Source organism: Atta colombica, unplaced genomic scaffold (genome assembly GCF_001594045.1).
Source record: "Atta colombica isolate Treedump-2 unplaced genomic scaffold, Acol1.0 scaffold126, whole genome shotgun sequence".
NCBI classification, from domain to species: Eukaryota; Metazoa; Arthropoda; class Insecta; order Hymenoptera; family Formicidae; genus Atta; species Atta colombica.
In genome coordinates, this window is record NW_017259213.1 from 3861475 (window position 1) to 3870053 (window position 8579).

Here is an 8579-nt window from a genome sequence, read left to right on the forward strand (position 1 = left end):
TCTTAAATAATCTTTGTAAATATCAAGATAGATAATATTTCTGAACAAATATAAATCTCAAAACAAATATAAATCTCTGAAAAATTACTTCTAATCTCTCTGAAAAAGGTTATCTCCAAATTTATCTCCAAACTTTTAATTTCAATATTTTCCGATTGTAGTAATAATAACTTGCATTATTATCCACTTAACATTAAATTGGTTATATGAATTTTTAATGTGAAAGCGAAAGCTTCGGTGATACGCCAAGCGAGGATTGCATTGCAATGTAATTTTTCCATTTCCTAAACAAAATTGCAATATGCAAGGCGTACCCCTCGGAACATTCGCATGCACGCGGGATTAATTATCATCAAGTTGCGTTAATAGTAACCAGCTTCGCTGACTCGTTCTCATACGCTCGCGAATGTGGCGCAGTATGACATTAACAAGAGTAATTCGCGCGTATCGTGCTTGTAATCCCGCATTCGTCGTTTCATTCATTCTCATAACATTTGACCTATATCCTTGTATAGATTATTAACGTTTCCAGAAAGCGCGCGAATATATACCGTCGTACTTTCCTTTCAAAGCACTTCCCGTCCAAGGTGCAGCCTGGCATTCACGATGTACATATGCCTGCGATATTTCAGTCATTTTATCGGATTCTGCCGCTTGTCTGCGGATTCCGCAATATGCAAATACGGCGCCGTACTTCCGCCCTTACTCGATATTCGCGGCGCTGTTCAACAACGACGAAAGAAGAAATCGCGGGACTCGATGACGTTGATTCTATTTTAATTGGCAACTCTGTATACCAGATGCCCATTAATTAAACTGATAAATTAAAACCGCTGCGCCCGTGCCCGCGTAACTGTGGTGCGGCCGGAAATTGATTAAATTCGTGTTCCGCTCGACCTTTCAGCTGCGTGCCGACTATCTTCCATTCTCAATTTAACGGGGCGCCATCGAGTTACTTTATTCTTTTATACCATTTCAATACGTATGTATGTGTTGATGCAAAAGTTTTTCCTTTGGAAGTGTCTAGAAGTCAGATTGACGTTATTTCTTCGTTTAATTCGTGTTCTACTTATGGTACAGCCAATGAAATAAACATCATTAATTCCGCGATTGTAGTTCGTAAGGTATTGTTATTCTGAATTCATTAGAAAAATTCGAGATGCAAACAAAACGAAATGGCGCAGAAATACAGTCTTATTTATGTTTCTTACTCTTGTTGTATATATAATTCTATAATATTTTGCATCATTTTTATGTAAATTTAAACATTTTGTCTATGCTTTTTCTTCACCCATTATTGTACGAGAATAAATTATAAGGAAATTAAAGAAAAAAAAAACAAATTAGCTCAATACAGTCATAAAAGAATAAAGTCATATTCTCGATTGTCCTAAAATAACATCTTCATGTAATAATAAAATTATTCTGCTATTCCATTAATCTGCATAAAATCCTATTAAATATTAGAGAACATTTAATTAGCAAAATTTATTTGCGACTTCCACTACAGAGAGTCATTATTATCGACTTTTACATAAACATACATAAATTATAATTACGTTATCAGGTGTACAATTTTCGAGAAGACGTGTACGCAAAGAAAACACCCAGTGCCATAGTATCGATTTCATAGTAAGTAATTGTCAAGCGTAGCCATAAATATCATTAATTAAACTGATAAATTAAAAGTGTCACGGTACAGAGTATACCTGCAAATTGATCGCACGCATATCCGCGCGTACGGCACATGTGACACGGATATATATATATATATATATATAGATGTATGCTTGCATGCAACTCTTTACTTTTCACGCGAACGTGTCGAAACGCCAGAGCCGCCGGAATTTACAAAACGCGAGTCTGCAAAAATACACCCCTGGGGATAAAAAGGTAGAGTACACCGGAACGCCGGAGCGCTCGCTATATAAGGACGAGCGAAATGCGGACTGTTTAACTCCGGCAAGTGCAACCGGGTCGGCTTAACTTCGAAACGCAACCGCGCCTCTAATCTTACTTTGTCACGCGACCGCAGCAGTTAACTCTCTCCTTTCCGTCGAGACCGAACGGTCGGTGAACCGCATTCGGAAGAAAAGTGTGTGACGTTGCGAATCATGGCAGGCAATACACCCTCCTCCCACCCTATTGCCACTTTTCACAAGCATTTTTTTGCTAAATAATTTGCTCGGAAATGGCGATATGTAAATTCAAATTGCACCGATATGTATCGATTAATAATATAGCGCAATTCGTGTTTTTAACCGCCAATATAAATTCACGCTTCATTGGCTAATACAATGTATATATCGACGCAATGTATCTAGAATTATAAAAGTGATATCGGGCCCGAACTAATTGCGTCACGATCGGTAAACAATTTCATCGTTAAATCCGAGTGAATCCACTAACGCGACAGAACTACATGAGAAAAAAGGGAATGAAATAATACTCTCCTCGTGTTCGTTCTCTCTGCGAATTGGGATTTTTTTCTCCGCGCATTTCGGATCTCACTGATCTCGCGGACGTCGTTTGCATTTTTAAGAATATAAATTACGCACTGCAATATCGCGACGTATATATTTTAATGAAATAAGATTACCGTGAAATATACAGTGAAATATCACGCGATTGTGGGGTGAAGTAATTTTTGTATAGCGAAAAATCGACGCACTCAAAATACAGAATTTATTTATCAAAGAAAAAGAGAGAGAGAAAGAGAGAAAAAGAGAGAAAAAAAATTAAAAAGGAGAAGACAAAAATAGTAAAATAACTGTCCTTGTGATTTACTTAAATTCTGCAATTTTTTCTAATTTTTGTTGACTTTAGAATTGAAAATTCATGATCGAATTCAAAACAGGATTTCTGAACGTTAAAAAAATGTGACATTTTCAAATATTTACAGAAGTGCAGTAAAGATTTGAAGAAAAAGTAGCATCTAGATCATATTAGGTACATATGTACTCAAATATATATTATCTCTTTTTTGTTAAAAAAATATTGGAAAAATAAAAAATAAAGTAATCTAATATTACTTTTATAAGTTTATTAACATATTGATATGTTTTTTGACATATAAAAATACATAAGGAACTGTTTTCCAAAGAATTGACTTATTTACTTGTTTACTTATCTACTTATTTTCGTGATGTTCAGCAGATAAATTAGAATCCATTGTCTGGAGTAACAAAAGCACCAAAAAACATTACAATCGATATATGTACACTGTACATTCAGTATGCCTAGGTTGACTATATTCATTCTACTTTATAAAGGATTTTCTCTCTTCAGTTATAAACAAAATGTTAAGACGAAAATATAAACGAAACAGCGTTGTAACATACAATATAAACGGAGCTACAATAAAATGAACTACGAAAATTAATAACCAACTCTTGGTAGGAAGTAATTACTTATGAAACGTTACGAACATTATATCATGACCACGATGTTTTACATTTTGCTTTACTAACAATAACGGAATAATCAAATTAAATAATGAATTGATGCAATCGAGACAGACGAACAGTCTTACGACTTACTAATGTTATCTATTAAATTCACTGTGTAATAAACGAATAAATCACATAGGATACTAGGCCATCGAATTTTCTTATATACTTTATGACTTATTATATATCACAAGACAAATTATTACAATGACATTTTGTCAACCTAAAAAAATTAAGAAAAAAATGATTTCCACAAGATACTAATATTCGCCGCACGTCGTCGTTAAATTTCACGCATGCATGTTATAGCTTTGCGTCATTGGTTACGTACACAATTGCTCTCTCCTAGAGAGAGGGGGAGAAGAATAGGAAATAGGAAGCGAGAGAGAACGAAGAAATATGAGAGAGAACATCGATCGATACGGGCGCGCTTACGTTCGCTCCATCCGAGCTTAAAGAGGAAATTTTGGAATTGCCACCACAGACAAAGTTCTGAACTTTAAAGCAAGAGATAAAGCTCTCCCTCATCCCCGTATTAGAGGAAAGATTTCATTGGGCCACTCGGATATAGCGTAGATAAAAGTTGCCGCGAATGGAAGACAAGTGTCTCGCCCTCTCTGAACTCTCTTTAAAGCGTAATGAGTATTCTTTTACTCGCGCGAATAACATGTAAATCTTGTAAAAGTTAATGTTTCCGCATTACTTATTATCTCGCAAGGATATTTCAGTTTTTAAAAATTTACTATCGCTATCTTGGTACTAAAACATTGAATGCCATTTATTTTCATTTGACGGAAAGATAAATGCTCTACAAACTGATATGAGATTTCCTTCATTTCAATATCGAATCGTTGAATGATACTGTGATCAATTTTATTGCGAAGTATTAATACATACATTTTTAACTGAACGTTTTACTCAAAAAGTGCTTGAAGCAGATTTTTTTTATTTCACAACGTTCAACGAAAATAAAAAATTTTATTTATAAAAAAATCAGAAGGAAATAAACCACAATAAAAAGTCGTAGACAAACATAATTACAAAATGAAAATGAAAATTTACAATTTTAAACTGTAATAACTTTGCACGATGATTTAAATTATATCTAAACACGAATGAACTCGTCTATCAATAACATCTTTGAACAACATAAGTTACATCTTCGTTTAATAATATCTCAATATACTTACTAAAATATCAAATTTTATTATTTAGCAATAAAATGCGCATTTCTTTTAGTCTCATTATCGCGATTCAGATATATTCTAATTATTCTACTGTTTTGTAATTAATAAACACAAATTTAATAAAATGTACGCGTAATTTAACAATGGAAGGAAACTGTGAAACTACGAAATAAATATAAGATACTTTAAAAATAAGTTATACTATATTTTTTCCTTATTTTTACGAGATTTTTTTATAATTAATTAATATAATTGCGAATATGCATTGTATGTCACGAGAAAGAAATATTTGTTTTCTTCACAGCATTTCTCTGAAAAGTCAATGGAATTAAAACAAGTATCTAGTTTTCAAATTCAGTTGAGTCATCGTTTCAATTTTTCAGTATCGTAATTATTCAGTATCGTAATTATTCAGTATCGTAATTATTATACTAGGATAGTCATTTTCCCTTCTCTCGTCGAATCGCAATTAAGTTTCTTGAGTAACAAAGTTTCTTGATGTTATCAACGTAATCTTTCATTGAGAGACATGCGCGTTAGACTTTCGTATCATTAATATTTAAATTATACGTAACGTTGTGTAATTTTCAAACTTATACGTATGGAAAATATGTAATATTGCATTTTGATTTATTTTAGCTTTGTCATAGCATTAATTCTCTAACACCACCTCGAAATTTTCGATCGTTTACACTCTGAACTGTTGAGAAAAACAGCATATATTTTTTATGGACTGCAAAATCTGAAAAAATTTTTGTTCACTTTTAAAGCCTTCAACAATAAGTTTTTATTATATAATAAAAACTAAACTGTATTTTATTTATTTTTTACACATTGAAATCTAAACAAGAATTTTGAGAAAAATTGTGATATCGTGATATTGTAAAATAGTGATATCGACTGTATTTTAAAAGGTACAAAGTGGTGCTGAAGAGTTAATAGTTTTGCTACATAAATACTAAATTAAAACTAAATTTTTTAAAACTTGTGTTTTATATATGTATATATATATATATATATATATATATATATATTACAAAAGAATATGTGAGGTTTATCTTAAAACAGTTGTATACAATAATTTCTGCATATTTCCTATTTCGAAATAATGTCTAATGAAATGAAATATACAACTAAGAAAGAATGTTAATCATCGTAAGAATTTTTGAACTTATAATCTTTTCATTCTAAACAGAAAGTCGAAAAATTAAAAACTATAAATACAAGTTTGCAAGCAACATTCCGTGCACTTTTTCTGGAATAATTTTTTAATTTTGTTTAGGATTACAAACACCTCTTTAATTTTCATCTAGATGTTCAAATTCTTTTTTAGAAAAAATATTTTAAGAAATTGCTATTAGTCCGATAATTTTCTAAAATATAATGCAGAATGCATAAAACAAAGCACAAAATATTTTTCAATCGATTCAATTCTTTAAAATTACAACAAAGTAAACTATATTTTAATTTAATTTTTTAAACTTGCATTTTTAATTTTTTTAAACTTGCATTTAGTTTACAATATTTTAATTTAATTTTTTAAACTTGTATTTTATTTAATGTAATTTTATTTAAATAACTTCAACTATATAAAACAATTTACACAGTATATATAATTAAATTTTTACGCAATTAATTAAATGTACAGATTTCCCTGATACAGAATCAAATATGAATCGATGTATTAATATTTAATATTTTTTTAATGAATTAGTTTTTAATGAATTAATTTTTACTTTTTTATAAATTTGTGCTCATTTTGTACTTTTATATAATATTTCTATTCTATAATATAAAATTCAAGAAATTATCAAAATTATTTTGTTATAAATTATTTTATTATAGATATATTTAAACATATTTACTTAAAAATACACATAATATATAGTGAACACATTATATGTATCATAGTACAATATCATTATTGAGTGTGAAATAATATTTTGCTACTTGCCTATATTTTATGTCGACTCGAAATTATTCGAGTCACTTGGGCACGATCAATAAGAGCGTGTCGTACTTCCATTTCTCGTAAATGGAAAACCGTTAGAGTATATATGCGGTATATGTAACGCGTAAACGATAATCGAACCATTCTCACGATTACTTTTCGATAAAGGAACCGAAGGAACAATATCTTCTCGCATACAGGAGCATAATGAAGATACCAGTTTATCTTATTTTCGTCCACCGCTATGTTTTTAAAATCGTGCGAAAGCCGCTTACAGATAAGCACCTACACGATACTTCCATTTGCCGATTGGACAAAAATCAATATGCCCGCCATAAGCCAATAGGTAGAATTTTTTAATCGTCGCGAGTGCCAGATACTGTAGTGATGCAAGCCGATTGCATCGATTTGTAGTGATTCATGGCGCATTATGTTCTGTCGACGTTCATACAAATGGAAAGAGAGAGAGAGAGAGAGAGAGAGAGAGAGAGAGAGAGAGAGATGTTTACACTTACTTAACTGTATTAAAATTGAATCACAAAAGTAAGAGAGAGAAATCACAAGTATACATAAATCCTTTCCAAAAAGTATTGACAATTACGAGATGGATGTAAAACAATAACGGATTAAGAGCGAAGCTTCGATTATTAAGTATTATAAACTTTCTCGATATATAGATTATTATTTCACTAAAAAAAAACATTTATACATTTACGGAATATTTTAACAATACATTCGTAGAATAGAAAAGTATAATAGAACAAAAGTTTTAATTATATGATTAAAAACAAGAAATAAAACGCTCGTATATATTCAAACAATAAAAAAAAAGAAAAGACTTATAAACGACCAAATAGATATATATTTAATAATAACTTTTAATAAAATAAATAACTTTTAATCAGAACATAAAGAGATAGGATAATTCTTTATGATGGTATATATAAAGTAAGCCGAAACATCCCATATCTTTACATTGTAATATTAAAAGTTATTATTAAATATACATCTTATTCGTAAATAGATCTTTTCTTATCTTTTTATATATATGATAAAATTTTATGTGTGATCTCTGGTTATAATCAGCATTAGATAAATATTTCCGACAAAAATTAAACTATAGATAATTGATGATGACAACACGTCGTTGTCACCTTATAGATAACGAATCCGAAAGGCGAGAGAGTAAATTCAGAAAGACGAATACAGGCATGAATCTTGCGGTAATGAAGCACGGCTTGATTAAACCACGACTTGATAGCACGCCGTACAAAATTATGATAGAGCCAATTAAACTTTCGGCAAAATTCTCATTAGCAGCCATGCGGAAGCCAGAAGCAGCTGAAATCATTACATTTCGCGGAAACCCGTCGCTACCGGTTTTCTCGTTAAAAATATCGACCTCTCCACGGCCTAGTTTCTGCCGAAGAAGCATCGTCTACGAAACGGATTTCTTTCTCGGTGAGCTATAAAATGGTAATAAAAATCATGCTATCAAAGTCTTCGTGTGGTGACGTTTCATAGATTCGCGTGTTCGATACAGTGTATGGAAGGCCGATACATACATAAAAGTAGGCTCAAGTGAAATGCTTAAATAAAGCGCTCACTTACAATAACGACGAAAAATGGAAATATATGATGACATAGCATAGTATGCAATCGCCAAATAACATGACAGCTAATACATAGTCCTTTGATCGCAGTACCATTATTCAACGTTTTATACTGGATGCAAACGATAATCTTTCATAAAATTCTTATAAGATATTCTATCTTGTATAAGATAAGAAATAATGAAGTAAATTTTTAGTGTCATACTTTATTACTGAGATACTCTGTAACTCGAATAGAATTTGGAGATTATATATATACTATAATACACAATCCATTTTCATGTAATCTCCAAATTCTATTCGAGTTACAGAGTATCTCAATAATAAAGTATGACACTAAAAATTTACTTCATTATTATACATATTTATATATATATAT

General features: G+C 30.9%; 1 protein-coding gene across 1 annotated transcript in view; it reads left to right on the forward strand.

Moving 5' to 3' along the window:
• LOC108695114 (hemicentin-2) overlaps nt 1-8579 on the forward strand; it is a 168709-nt gene that overhangs the window by 121606 nt on the left and 38524 nt on the right. The gene's annotated exons all lie outside the window — the stretch shown is intronic.